The sequence below is a fragment of the Oryctolagus cuniculus genome, chromosome 11 (assembly GCF_964237555.1).
Source record: "Oryctolagus cuniculus chromosome 11, mOryCun1.1, whole genome shotgun sequence".
NCBI classification, from domain to species: Eukaryota; Metazoa; Chordata; class Mammalia; order Lagomorpha; family Leporidae; genus Oryctolagus; species Oryctolagus cuniculus.
The window spans coordinates 32,681,753-32,697,186 of record NC_091442.1 but is presented as its reverse complement, the minus strand read 5'-3'; the positions used below and the strand labels follow the sequence as shown (position 1 = coordinate 32,697,186).

At 38.2% G+C, this 15,434-nt stretch overlaps 1 long non-coding RNA gene across 4 annotated transcripts in view; it reads left to right on the top strand.

Annotated features, from left to right (window-relative positions):
- The window catches only part of LOC108176636 (uncharacterized), a 33,632-nt gene extending 19,355 nt beyond the window's left edge, over window positions 1-14,277 (top strand). Inside the window, exons 2-5 of one of the 4 annotated variants that reach the window (XR_011379750.1) lie at window positions 1,599-3,276; window positions 8,820-8,914; window positions 9,007-9,084; window positions 12,080-14,277. This is a non-coding gene — a long non-coding RNA (uncharacterized lncRNA). Of the gene's footprint in view, window positions 1-1,598; window positions 3,277-8,819; window positions 8,915-9,006; window positions 9,977-12,079 lie in introns of those variants that run through there. The other 3 variants (XR_011379751.1, XR_011379752.1, XR_011379749.1) reach the window with 3 other exon arrangements.
- The last annotated feature ends 1,157 nt before the right edge of the window (window positions 14,278-15,434 follow it).

Sequence of the window (15,434 nt, the reverse complement as noted above, 5' to 3'; positions counted from 1 at the left end):
CTCTTTGCTCTCATTGACAAAGCACTCAGAGGTCACCTCCCAGGATGAGTTATTTCCACAGATGGCTAATTTGGTCCATTTGTCTCAACTTGTGCTAATTTCCTTCCAGAGGAAGAGGGTTTTCTGATCATATTAATTTTCCATCTAAGTAGTAGTGGTGGTGGAGGGAGCTAGTTGTGTATTTATATGTAACTTTTTAAAGATTTATTTTATTTATTTGGAAGAGTTACAAAGAGTGTTAGAGACAGAGAGAGAGAAAAAGAGAGAGAGAGAGGCCTTCCATCTGCTGGTTCACTCCCCAAATGGCTGCAATGGCTGGAGCTGTGAGGATCCAGGAGCTTCTTCTGGGTCTCCCACTTGGGTGCAGAGGCCCAAGCACTTTGGCCATCCTCTACTACTTTCCCAGGTGCATAAGTAGGGAGCTGCATCCAAAGTGAAGCAGCCAGGACTCGAACTGAAGCCCAAATGGGATGCTGGGGCTACAGGCGTGGCTTTAACCAGTTGCTGCACAGCACTGGCCACTATATGTAACTTTCATTTGTTACCATGGCTCTATCAGAATGCCCAAGTTCATCAGTGAGAAAGACTTTATGCAAGTGTCCAGATAAATTCAACCTCATTAAGATAACCCACATTGATGTGTGAAAAAAAAATGACCAGTCCATTAGAGCTTGATGGTTTTGGAAATTAATAGATTATAAATGAGAAATATTGTCAAATTATGTAAATTTGGAGTATTATGTAGATGGAAAAACCTTTGTTTTTTCCCAATGTGTCAAAAGAACATTTATTACTCTCATACCAGCTTCTCATGATTTCTTACCAGATGCCTTTAGAGCAGGTGCTTTCTGGGCAGTTTTCTGAAGCTTTGGAGAATGAGGAGATGGGGCTACCTTCTGGTCTGTCATTTTCTGGGCAGGAATCTCCTGAGCTGTAGATTTTTGGGCTGTGGCCATCTTGTGTGTATGTATGGTCACTTTTTTTTTTTGGTGGAGTTTTAGTAGCTACAGCAGCAGCAACAGCTGAACAGATACAGCACACAAAAGAAATTTAATAGGAAGGTGTTTGATCAATGAGTACCTACTTCACCGAAAAATAAAATCACTTTTCACTCTATGATAAGGTAACAGTAATTCTAGGCTCATCTAAAATAATGACCTCATGGTTGTGATGGCTATGAAATGCTCATTTCATAACTATTCTAGATTCAGTTTTGTCCATGTCTGAATTAGGGAGTCAGAGTAGAGTAGGCATAGAGGTGAGCTAAGCCTTCAAACATTATAATGTTATTGTCACATTATTCTAAGTACAACAGTTAAAAAAAAAACCCACATTATTCCTAGCAGAGAAAAACATGCAAGTAATATGTGCTTGTGATACAAAGATAACACCCGAAATCAAAGTAAGTAGGATTGTAACAGCATGACATTCAGTGGTACAGAGCATTATAAGGTAATCGTGGAACTTCCCTTCCATAGCTTCAGGACTCTTAGTTCCATTAATTTTTTTTTTCCTCAGAGGTAATTAAGGTTAATTTCTTGTCTCTTTCTGAAGCTTTTCTTAGGGCATTGTGTTAATTAAGGTTCTCTTGGTTTCAGGCCAACAAAGCAAAGTAAAACAAAACAACTTTCTGGCTGACTTAAGCCACAAAAGAGAATTCACTAGGAGGATGGAAGAATACCAGAGTGTTTTGAGGAATTTGAGCAAGACTAACCCCTGTAGACTTTGGAAATGGTAGGCTAAAGGAAAGTTAGGAGACATCGCAGCACCGTATGCCAGAGGATGCCACTGATGTGAGTTGACTACAAAGCCTCTGGCACTTCTTTAAATTTCAAATATGATTGACCAAGCTAGATTGGCCTGAGAGCTGTGGTATAGCTGGATATGTAGGGATTAAGGAATGGGCAAATCTCACAGGGCAGGAAGCTGAGGAAATTGTCTGGTAAGAGCGAATGATATCTTGGAATACAGAAACTCCATAAAGTGTATTGTACGTAAGTATATCTCTTTTTACTGGCAAACTAAACACAGACCCATAGTGGATGTGCTGAATTCTGAATTGAATATCTTTTACATTTTAATTTTCATTGAGGTCAGGGATGCTTTTCATAATTGATGCTATTTCAGCATTAGCTATAGTTTCATAGACCCATTTTTCTTTCTCTGTTGCTTATAAAATAGCAAAGTTTCTCCATTTTGGCCTTCCAGTGACTTCTGCACAGGTGGCAAAAATACTGTTTGCTCCTCAGCCAAGTGTCAGTTATATTAGAATTGCACACCTGGCACTGTTTTTGAGAATCCCTAAGAATTGATGCCTGAAATTATGTTCATAGAAAAGCCTCTTAGCTAATACAAATAGATCAAATATTATAGATAAACCCTATGGGGCTTTATATTAAGAGCAAAATACAATGCTTGGTGCTTTGGGTTAGAATAAAATGAAGCTAATCTCATTATGATAAGATAATTACAGATCGAGACCATGATTTTGATCTAGCCTCAGTAACAGTGAAAGAATAAATCCCTCTTGTTGGGAAGCATCATTTTGTGGTTATTTTTTTTTTTACAACAGCTCCTGCAAACTGACATCCCCTTGGAGAAGTATATCATCCTATTATTCTTATTTGCTTAATTTAAATGAGTATACATTTATTTTAAACTGATAACATTATAGCTTTTAAATCATGTATAACATGATATATTGAAATATGTATACAAAGAGGATCTGCTAAATCTAGCTAACAAATGTATTATTCCACATAGTAATTTTTGTGGTGAGAGCACCTAACATCCAATTCATATCCTGCAAGAGTAGAACATATATCCTTCTCAACTGGCTATGGAGTTACATACTGACAATCCATCGTAAGTTGAAAATGCATTTAATGTAAGTAAACTACCAAACACCGAATAATAGCCTATTGTACCTTAAACATGCTCACAACATTTCCATTGACCTCAGGTTGGACAAAATCATCTAACACAAAGTTCATTTTATAATAAAGTTTTGAATATCTCATGTATTTTATTGCATACTGTAGGTACAGTATTTTTTCCACATCCTAATACTTGTTATCTTTTATCTTTTTAATAATAGTCAATCTAATTGGGATGGGGTGATATCTGAATGCAAGATTGCCACAAAATATGTGGAGAAAGGAGGTTGATGTTTGGCAACAAGGTTAAGAGGCTACTTGGATGCCCACCTCCCCTATTGGAACACATGGCCTCTTTTGCTTCCAGTTTTCTGCTAATACACACCATCGGAGGCAGCAGGTGAGGATTTAAGTGCTTGGGTCCATAACACCCATGTGAGAAAACTAGATTGAGTTCTTGGCCCCTGGCATTGGCCTGATCCTGCCCTGGCTGTTGTGGGCATTGGGAGAGTGAACCAGCAGATGAGAGATCTCTTTGTCTCTGTCTTAGGCATGATAAACAAGACTGTAATCCTTAGTTTTGCCATTTGAACAGGACATGCCCAGTGTTGTCATTGATGATGGAGAACTAGATCATGATTATGGAAGGATGGGACTCAAGAGGTGAGAGGAAGAGGGAAAAGATCAGCACATTCAGTCAATCAGTTGTAGTATTAAAGGGATAGGGAATTAAGGATGAAAGCGGAGTAAGTGTCTATAGGGAATGAAAGTTAGAGGAGAATGCTCTCTTGCTGTTTTGAAGAAAGTGCCTTGGGAGTGGTTTTCATACCTATGTCACTGATTGAGAGTAGAAAAGAGATTTTTGTCTTAAAGTAATATTGGATGTCCTCTGTCCTTTTCAAAGAGTTAGTGAATGCAAACTGGGGACCAGTATTGTTAAGCAGTGAGTTAAGCTGATGCTTGCAGTGCTGGCATCCCATACTGAAGTGCTTGTTCTAGTCTCAGATGCTCTGATTCCACTCCAGCTTCCTGCTAGTGCACCTGAGGATAGAGGGCAAGATGGCCCAAGTACTTGGGCTCTGCCATCCTTGTAGGAGACCAGGATGGAGGTTCTTGGCCCCTGGCTTACCTTGGCCCAAACCTGGCTGTTGTGGCTATTTGAAGAGTGAACCAGTGGGTAGAAAGATTCCCCCCACCCCCACCCCGTGTGTGGGTATATGTGTGTGTGTATCTCCCTCTCTGTCACATTACCTTACAAATAACTAAACCTTTAAAAGAGGCAAATGGGGTGGGTGTTTGACTCATTGGTTAAGACACTCTTGGGATGTCCATCTCCCATATCAGCATGTGTGAGTTCATGTCCCAGTTTACCTTCTGATTTTAATTTCCTGCTAGTGTGCACCTTGGGAGACTACAGATGATGGCTCAAATACTTGGGTTCCTGCCACCCACATAGGAGATCTAGAATGAATTTTAGGCTGCTGGCTTTGGCCTGCCCTAGCCCTGGCTGTTGCAGGCATTTGGGGAGTTAGCTGACAGATTCATTGTTTCTCTCTCTCTCTCTCTCTCTCTACTTCATAAAATAAATAAATATACAATTTTAAAAATATGTGGGATACAAACTCTATAAACCTAAAATTTAGAATACAAAATTTAAAAAACACAAATAACTTATTTTTAGAGTTCTTATTTTTGTACAGACTGTATTATTTGACTCTAACACTTCTCTGAGCTGAATTCAGCCATATAAAATAGTAGATCATTTGTGGGAAGAAGTGTCGGATACTATGGGACTTTGGAAAACACTTAATTCTGCTTCAAGTGGTATATCACAAGAGAGACATAGTTGAGATAAGAATTTAGATTCTCAGATCCTTGTCTATATCATTCTTCCATAAGTCACATTTCATCTGGTCTTTCCTCAGCATATTGAATTGAAATATTTTTTCAGTGCTTTCTGTTTTCTACCTATGTTTATGATTAAGCTGTTTGCTTCCTGATGGACTCCTTCTAGTCTATATTCCTAAATGAAAGCTCTCAGATAATATCAGTGATGCTCAAACACCAGGCCACAAAATCCATCTTTTGGCTGAATTACTCTCAGTTCACAGTGTGCAGGAAGGGTGGCCTTCAAATGTTCAGAATGTACTCCTGGAGAAAGATAGGAGGGTACATCTAGCTTGAACCACTAGAAAGGGAGAAATGGACTTACTGGAACCTGGAGGTGACGAGTGTGCCTTCTTCACCTCTATGGAAATTTGGTTCTGATTCCCATTTTAAATCAAGAATACAGATTATTTTCCAAGACCCTTTACGCATACAGGTGTGGCAGTATTAACACATTATTTATATTAATAATTCAATGTTATCTCTCATAACTAATATGCTGCAAATATTGAGCTAAGGAGCAGCTGCGTAGCTGCTCATATCTGAAATAAACAAAGAGCTAGTGTCTATGAAAAGAAAGAGCTCAATTCATAACAAAACTGCATATATTTCTAATATAGGAAATATAGTGGCTTTGCAAAGTTCTCTCTAGGACAGTGGGAGATGTTATTTTACACACTCAGCATTCACCAGATGTAACTTTCCAAACAGAACCCATTTCAAATATTTTAGGGATTTTTTTCTTCTGTTTTGTTTTTACTTTCCTTAAACTGGATGACTAAAGACTGCTTTCTGTAGGTCAAGCATTTGATTGACAGCAGAACTCTAATTCGAGCAGTCAGAAGGTATCAGGAAATGGTGAAGACAGGAAGAAACAGCAGAACATTGGGCAGGAAAAAGGCCAGGAGCCCTGGGCTTGGGAGTCTTGCCATATATCAAAAGTGGGGGTTGAGGAGGCTGGGGATGAAGTGGAAGAGAGCCAGGGAAAGGCAAGTGATGGTGGGAAGTTTCGAGGAAGAGAATGGGAACTGGGGGAGGGGCAAGTGGAATGTTGGCACTGTACTGGGCAAGCCAGAATTTTTTCTGTCGGGGTCTGCATGCTGGAAACTTGCCAAGGCTTGGTCCTAAACTTAAGCAACCAGGTTGGTTGAAGGAAAAGCTATGACGGAGGTAAAGGTTGTTTCCAACTTTCTGCCATTGCTTTTCAACACCCCTTAGCTCTTTTTGGCAGATTCTCTCCACCCAGGTGTCCAGTCTCTCACCCTCCCTTCTTCTGAACTGCAGCGCACATGGTCACCCACATTATAGTAATCACTGTACAACCTTCATACACCAGACTTTTCTGTCCTAGTTTTTCTGCCTCCCCCAAATCTGGTTCCCCCTTTGTGTATGTCCTTGCTGGAGTTAATTTGACAACTGATTGGAGTGAGGTGTCAGTGGCTGATAATGTCTCAGGGTTTCCTCCTGTTTTGGCCACATTTGTGCTGTTCCTAACACAGGAAAGGGGGGAATCCAAGGGAATTGGGCAGGAAAAAGGCCTTTCCTTGAATCCTTCAGATTACACCTTATTAATTTTTGTCCATGAGTAAGAGCCAACCCTGAGAGTGTGGTGTAGTTGTTAGAGTATCTGTGGTTTAGGAGAAATAAAGGGAAGGATAAAGACCTCTAGGAGGAAGAATCCATCAGAAGTTGATGAATAACAAAGACCTATGGGATCTGGGTGGGCCTACATTAGCAAGTGTCTATCAACCAGCTTTGGGGGATACACATGCAACATGTGAAGGACTTGTTGAGTGGCTGAGGTTATTCCACAAGCCATTAGCCACTTAAAAAATAAAAACATGACTGAGCTAAGGATTTCACCAAGATAGTTCCTCCTTTCTCCTACTCTGAGTGTAGCCCAGCCTTCCATTGTGCTAATGCTCATTGGTTCTGTTACTAGTCTAGGGATGGAAAAGGTTGCTTAGGAGTCAGCCAAGACACTCCCTCTGTTTGGGGGAGAAGGAGCTGCCAGCTGGGCCATCCGCTTCCTGCCAGCTTAAGGAGTTTATGACTCAGATTCAAGCAAAACATTGAACTGAAGCAGAAAGAGAAGGAGGGAACCTCAGCTCTGTTGAAGGCTCCAGGGCCAAACTGCATCACCAAAACATTCAACTCAGAAGGCAATGTGATTTTCTGTTTGTTCTCTGCTTTGAAAACACACCCGTATATATACATGCAAACTCACACAGAAACACTTCCCCCAGAGCTGGAATTCTGAGGCTGTTTCACACTCCTGTAGGAAAAGCCACTCTTGGAAGCCAGCATGACTCTGAAGAATCCCTTGGGTTCTGTGATAGCAGAAACGTCCCGAGCAGATGTTATGACTCAGCTGGTGTGTCCAGTTGCTCCTCCTTGCCTTGTGTCACCATCATTTCCACTCCTTACAGAGGGAGGTGTTGGGAAAAGACTACCGACACTTCTTGGTAATAGCACTGCAACCCAGACATATGTGTTTCTAAGTCTTCTGTGGTTCCGGTAGCTTCCTGGATATTGCTCTGATGGCTGAGGTTCTGCCAATGTTGACTTGCTGGTCATGTGAAAGCCAAGTTCTATCCCTGAGGAAAGGTACTGGATGAATTAGAGAGATTTCTATTCTTATTCCTTCTTCCATTACTCATGGACATACCCACATCCCTCCCCTCAGCTCTTTGTGAGTAAACATTAGTCATTTCCCTCCAAGTGCCTTACCTCCATGCCCTGGGATCTCTTTGATTTAAGTTCAAAGTACCAGACTGTAACCTTTCGTGTTAAGTATAGTTTACAGTGTGACTCTTTCATGTATGATCATATATAGCATTCATACTCTTCTTGAAATTCAACTTTTATCCATCTCACTACCTTTCAACAAATCCTAGCAACTCTCTTAGTCCCCTATCCAGCACCAGATGACTTAGTGAGTTCTGGTAGTTTTCTCAATATGGAATCAATTTCAGTTCCAGTTTCATTTCTCTTGGTATCATTCCTCTTTAAACTGGACTGGTCTACTTAATCACCAACCCAACATAATCACTCCTCTCTTCAAGAGTTCCTCTTTTGACACCTGCCAAATCCCATCCATTCTTAAAACCCAAGCTCATGTCAGTTCATTGTTTTCATTTATTTTTATTTATTTTGTCTTAATTTGAAACACACACACATACATAGAGAAAGAGAGAGGGAGAGGAAGAAGAAGAAGAAGAGGGAGACGGAGAGGGAGAGGGAGGGGGGAGAGAGAGGCAGAGAGGTGGGGGGAGAGAGGGAGGGGGAGAGAGAGAGAATGTGTCTTCCATCTGCTGCTTCACTTTATATGTCAGTAATAGTCAGGGCTGGGCCAGGACCGACCCAGGAGCATGAAATCAATTTGAGCTTCCCATATGGGTGGCAGGGACCCAACTACTTGGGCAATAGCCTGCTTTCCTCCCAGGGACTTGAAACCAAAGCTAGGGCTTGAAACCAGTCGCTATGATATGGTATGAGGATTTCCCACATGATGTTTTAACCATTGTGCCAAAAGCCTGCCCCATACCTATTTGTTTTTCAAAAATGCTGGCACTGTCCATCTGGGAACTACCTAGGCTGAGATGGAGGGCTACTGCCTCTTTAAGATTACAGTGTACTTCTCTAATTGGTTACCTGTGAACTTCATCATTAATATTATTCCCAGATACTGGAAGCAGCACTTCCCAGTGGCTTCATAATTGGTTTTCAATGAGGCTCTAATACTAATTAGTTCTATGTATTTAGCTCTTGCTCTCTAGAGGTTTCTCAGTAAATATTTGCTGTCTAATAATTTGTCTACCACATTTTTAGAGCATTGTCTATTTCTGTGGAATGGAAAGCCAGGAACTTAATTAGTAATTCAGAGTCAGTGGCTGAAATTTTCCAAATAGCTTCAGGTGGAGAATGAGACAATTAAAGAAATGGAAATGGGTAAACTATAGCTTTTACATGCATTTATAAGTAGACAACAATTTATATTTTTCTTGATGGGAAGGACACCAGATATGTTGAAATAAACTATTTTTTATTTCACAGTTAAATTAATGAAGACTTAGGAAAGTTGATTGTCTTACTCAAATCTGGACAGTTGGTCATTGACAGGACAAGAATACACATCTCCTAACTTCCAGGTGAATGAAATCATCCTATTAAAACACAGCTTAATTCTGGAGTCTAACTGAGACCAGTTACTTAATCTTGATATTTCATTATGGTTTCCCAGGAGCCAAGAGGACAACATTCACCACAGTTAGGCAACTTAAATAATGTTGCCAAAGTTCTTTACATTCATTATAAAATGGTAAGTAAAGAAATAAACATCGCTACAGTTACCATGGAGTTAAACTAAAATTTCAACATATCCTGTTGAAAGGGCTTGATCTCTCCACTTCAGATGTAATTACCAACGTAAAGATTGTGGTAGGAGAGACGCCTGGGAAGGAGTCAGCTTTTGTGCTTTTGTGAACCCTGGACATCTAAGAGTTGCAATGTCATTTCATACATTTATTAATTTTGGGCTAGGTATGGTTTGGAAAGACTGTATGATTAGACTGGCTAATATGGAGGCAAAAGAAACTATTTTTCCTTCATCCTTTGGGGTGATGCAGTATATACAAAACTACTTTTTTAGTGATTTTTTGAGTACAGTTTTGTCCTTGAATTCAAATGTGAGTCAACTGAAAGAAATATTAACTGGAAACATTTTGGAATAATGCTAACACAACACAACTTCAAGAATAATAGAATTCATTTGATACTGAGTCACATACGACTGGTGCCTTTTATATTGTTAAAAGAGCTTCCGTGCTATAAGTGGAATTTTTCAAAGCTTCACTTGATTGGATGAGTAGCCAAGATTATAAGGACAGCTTTTGTCCTTTAGTAGTTTTTTTTAATATTTTGTTGCGCATTTCCCTATTTTAAAGAAGACTTTTTACTCTGTAACTATAAAAGATAAAAGAAAGGCACCAGTTCTAGTCCCAGTTGCCACTCTTCCAATCCAGCTCTCTGCTGTGGCCTGGGAAAGCAGTAGAAGATGGCTGAAGTGCTTGGGTCCCTGCACCCACATGGGAGACCAGGAAGAAGCATCTGCCTCCTGGCTTCGGATCGGTGCAGCTCTGGCCTTTGTGGCCATTTGGGGAGTGAACCAGCAGAAGGAAGACCTTTCTCTCTGTCTCTCTCACTGTTTGTAATTCTACCTGTCAAATAAATAAATAAATAAATAAATAAATCTTTTAAAAAAGATAAAAGAAAAATATAATCTCATATCTTGATATTAATTCAAGGAAATCATTATCTGATGTATTTTCACAATTTTAACCTTGAACTGACATGACTTTATTGGAGAAGACCAGAGATCTTTTAGTTGGCTTTATTACTGAGAGAATGTTTGGGGCTGGCCAACGACTCATAATACTTTGAGGATGCCTTGAATAAATATTACAAGAGGATTAGATTACAGATAGAATTTTTCTCCTCAAAACTAGGATTTTACATTTCAAATTTTTCCTCATGTATCTAAATGACCCAAATAATATATTGGCTAATGGGTTGAAGTAAAGAAAGATAGCTTGGTGAACTACCAACTAACATGTAACCGCAACACCAGTAGGCATGACTCATTTGGGTATTGTAAGCATTACGTCCTGTGTGTTTTATGATAACAATGCTAGGAAAACCAACATTTGTGCAACATGTAGCCTGGTTGGTAAGTAGATTTAATTATATTTTGTGAGATTTAGTATTTGGGGTTGGTGTGGTGAATTGTAGTAGTGTATTTACAATGTATGTTAGAATAAATTTTATTACATTATGAATTTCCTATAAGTCTTTTCTTACATAATCATCTGTAATCTAAAAAAAGTTCAGAGGATGTTTTTCCATTACGAAAGCCAATTAAATTGAAAATACAAGCATAATAGAATTCTCTGAATATCATAGCCTATTTGGATGGGAGTGGCTTCTTACAGATAAACATGAGATCAAAGGGCAGAGATGAAAGTGCTTTATAGTCATAATTCTTATTTTTCTATGAATATTTAGATCCTTGATACTCAGAGTATGGTCTGAGGACTGGTAACATGGACACCTCCTAGGAGCTTGTCAGAAATGCATAATCTCAGTTCTCACACTAGATTCCAAATTAGAATTAAATAAGATCCCTAGGTAATTCACATCCATGCTAAATTTTTAGAACTGCTGATATTTGAGCTTTTTTTCTTTAAAGGTCTTTGGAAGTAGACACACAGAATTTCACTATTTGATGATGTAATGGAATGGAGTAAGACACCCTCCTCCCTTCCTATAGGAGCAGAGTTATGAGTCCAAAAGCATGTGTATAGAACTGATGGCTTCAGTCCATATGGATAAAATAAGAGTTTTTCTTTATTACTGTGGTTACTCTTGTAACATTAGGCAAGTTTTGAAGTAGTGTGATGTCCCTTAACACCAACAGGCTGGTATTTTTTCCTTCCTTCCTTCCTTCCTTCCTTCCTTCCTTCCTTCCTTCCTTCCTTCCTATATTTCTATCTTTTCTTTCTTTCTTTTTTTTGGGGGGGGACCCAGGAGCAGGGTCAAGTTTGTGGTAATAAAATAAACTTGTTTTCTCATGGTAGATTGCATTGTGCTATTTCTGGTAAACAGCAATTTTTCCTTTGACAAGATGTGTTTGCTTCCTAGGTAATTAACAAGAAAATTAACTTCATTAATCCACATTCAAGAGATTGAAGTGGATTTATGCATTCTACTTTAGGCATAGAACTTATTCCTATAACTTTTTTGGGGGTGACAACAACTTCGAGGGCTGGCTGCATCCTGGGTTCTTGGGAATTATGGAATTGTACTCAAAGGGAATATGAAATTCTCCAATTTTTGTGACAAGTTAAGAGTTTTCTCAGGTATTGAATAGAGAAACAAGGAGCCAGCATTCGACAAATAGGAATTGATTTTGAATTTGAAATTTGAAGTATAAGAACTTAAAGCTAGCATTGTGAGGGCAGTTTGAAGGAATAAAGAAAGGAGAGAAGTCCCAAATGAGAACATTCAAAAGAGTTTTCTACTAGTTAATGGTTTTTGACTTTTGTTAGAATTGCCTGGGAAGCTTTTAAAATTTCTAATTTTTAGATTGCCCCCAGATCAATTACATTAGAATCTCTGATAGGACTTATATATCAGACTTTTTTTTATTTGTTTGTTTGTTGTTTTAAATTTCTAGGTCATTTGATTTTGTAACTAAGATTCAGAATCATGGAAAATCCAAGTTTGTGAAGTTCCCTGCCCTTATGTGTTTCATGTAGGCAGAAAGTGTTATAACATCTTGATCATTTGAAGAAAGACTAAGGAATAAATGAGACAAGGAGATTCTTCAGGGAATCAGTAGGCAAATCTGTGCCTGGACACCAGAGACAGAATGACCAAATTCTTTGGTAATGTTTTTCATTTCCTCTTCTCAACTTCTATAATGTAGCAAGAATACCGTGAGTTGAGTGTGGTAGCTAGCCTCCAAGGTAGCCGTCAGTGACACTTTTCTCCTAATATTCATACCCTTCAATAGTTCTCTCCATGTTGAATCACTCTGGGCTGACTTGTGTGATCCATTGCATATGCTAGAAGTGATGGTGTGGGACATTCAAGTCTAGGTTGTAAAAGGTATTACAACTTTTAATATCTTGGATCACTAGTTCTACCAGAAGTCAGTCACTACTGGTGTGATAACACTCAAGAAGTCTTATGGAGGGAGAACAATTTTCCAGCCATTTCAGTAAGGCACTTTTGAAATGAATCATCTAGCACAATGAATTTGTTCAGATGACTGTAGCCCCTGCGAATATCTAATTACCACCTTATGAGCGATCATAAGCCAGAACTATTCTATTTAGCTCATCCTGAATTCCTGGCCCACAGAGCACATGAAATACTGATTAATGTTTTTAAGCTAATCAAATTTGGAATGATTTGTTACACACAGTAAATAATTAATACAGCAGGGCTTATTCAAATTCTGACTACCTCATGAAGCCATATTTATAGGTCACTTCTCCCGCATGAAAACAGAGCGAATATTTAAACAAAAACTTACTTTTAACTCTATTTTAAATTATGTTGGCTACTCTTTTAACCAACTACTTAAGAATATGGCAAAAATTATTGTGTAATTAAACCTGTAGCCTTTCAACAAGTCTTTTTTTTTAAAGATTTCTTTATTTATTAAAAGTTAATTACACACAGAGAGAATGAGAGAGAGAGAGAGAGAGAGAGAGAGTCTTCCATCCACTGGTTCACTCCCCAATTGGCCACAAATGGCTAGAACTGCACCTATCCAAGCCAGGAGTCAGGAGCTTCTTCTGGGTCTCCCATGTAGGTGCAGGGACCCAAGGATTTGGGCCATCTTCTACTGCTTTCCCAGGCCATAGCAGAAAGCTAGATGGGAAGTGGAGCAGCCAGGATTCAAACCAGTGTCCTTATGGGATGCGGGCACTGCATGTGGCAGTTTTATCTGCTGCGCCACAGCACCGGCCTCTCAACAAGTCTTAACAAGTAACTGAATAGTATTTGACCTATAGAATAACAACATTCAGTAGAACTTTCTGCAATTATGGAAATTTGTGTGTATCTGTTGCACAGCATAGTAGTCACTAACTGCTATTGAGTCTTGAAATCAAGGTAGTGCAATTGAGGGATTGAATTTTTAATTATATTTAATTTAAATCATGACTATCAGCTTGACAAAACAGTTCCATACAGTTCCTGGGATGAATGCAGAGATGATTTAAAATTCTGCCCTAGTTTGTAAATTGTGAATTGAGAATAAGTGGAAAATTCAGCAATGGGGACAGTTTATCTATGGTACAGTAAATAAAAAATTAAATCCCATTTAAAAAGTTTTATTGATTTATTTTACTTATTTGAGAGAAGTGTGTGTGTGTGTGTGTAAGAGAGAGAGACAGAGAGAAAGGGGGAGAGAGAGAGAGGAAGGAAAGAAAAATGAAAGGGAGACAGACAGATCTTCGATCTGCTGGTTCACTGTCCAAATGCCTGCAACAGCCAGGGCAAGGTCAGGCTGAAGTTAGTGAACCCATCTTTCACGAGGTGGGACAGGACCCAAAAGCTTGTGCTATCACTTGCTACTTCCTTGGAAGCTGGATTCAATAGTGGAGCCAGGACTCATATGGTATGTGGGCATCCCAAGCACAATTTTAACAGGCCAATTGCCTGCCTCAAAATACATCTTATTTTATAACCAAATATTTGTGCCTTGGATGGAAAAGATGAGAAACCATAAAGAAACTTATCATAAAAGATGGTGTAGATTCAAGGTATAACAGAATTAAGAATCTAACAATAAAAGTTGTTTTGGAATTTGAGAGGAATTTTGAGTCACTGCCAAGAACAATTATTTGTATCATACATGCTGAGCTACTCTCCAGCTACTGTATTATTTCTATCTCTGAATATTGTCATGTATGTACACACTAGAACATATGTTTAGGAAGAGTTCTACACAATTTACCACCAACATAACTGATTTATAATGTCTATTACCTGATGATTATGCTGTTATTTATGATAGTGTGATGATGATTAAATATATTTAAATCAAGCTAATTTATTAAGTTTACTTAGTCTCTGGTGTTTACTTAATTGTTTATTTATTTTTTTATCTAATCAAAGCAAGTAGTCAAGTTAGAGGACCAGAAATTCCTGACTCCTTTTTTACCTAACTCTTCCTTATTCAAAATTTTTAGATACTGTACATGGAAAACTGTGGGGAGACTTAAGTATTATAACCTGAATTTTATTTAAAATGCACACTAAATAGTGATACTGTATGGTCATCAAATCATATTTTAATAGGAAAAATGAAAGCACTTACTGTTAAATTTAACTTTGGTGGTTGGGTGCCTTTTGATAAAGATATTTGTGGCCATATAGACATCAATGAATACCACTTTTGAATGAATCTACTTTCTTATTTTGAATCTGTTTATACTATGAAGCTGAGTTCAGTTTGGTCAAGAGCTGCACCTTACATACACTGTTTGTTTTAAAAGTTTATCCTTACATAGTAAACTAAAACCTAACTTATTGTATAAATAGATTATCATCTACCATTGTAATAGGTAATTGAATCTAAGTCAATCATATGACTCTAATTGGTCAAAAAACATTTAAATAAGACAGATGTGAACTGCAACCAAGCAGGCTGTCTCTGCCTCACTTCCATTTTCTATATGTCACTTCCTTTTCTCTAGTTATAAATCTAACCTGCGCCTATTGTGGGGCAGAGTGGCCTTGAACCTATTCTGGTTCTGTGGCTTTCAGTTGGGTAAATTGTTTATTGCCCAGTTAAACTGTTGAATTTAATATGTCTAAAATTTTTCACTTAACAATATTAATCACTAAACTTTTCTGCTTATTATTACAAAAATAGTATGTGATTAATTTGAGAAAAAAAATTGAACAAGTAGAAAAAAATTCACCAACAACCTATTCTTTATGATGATCCAAGTTGTGTTTACACCACACATTTTCATAGAAATGTTTTCTGAACTATGTTTATACATACACACACAGTTTATAAAATGAGTTCATATCCTATATACTTGCTTAAAGTTTTCATTTAAAAAAATCCAACAGTCATTTTGTGCCACT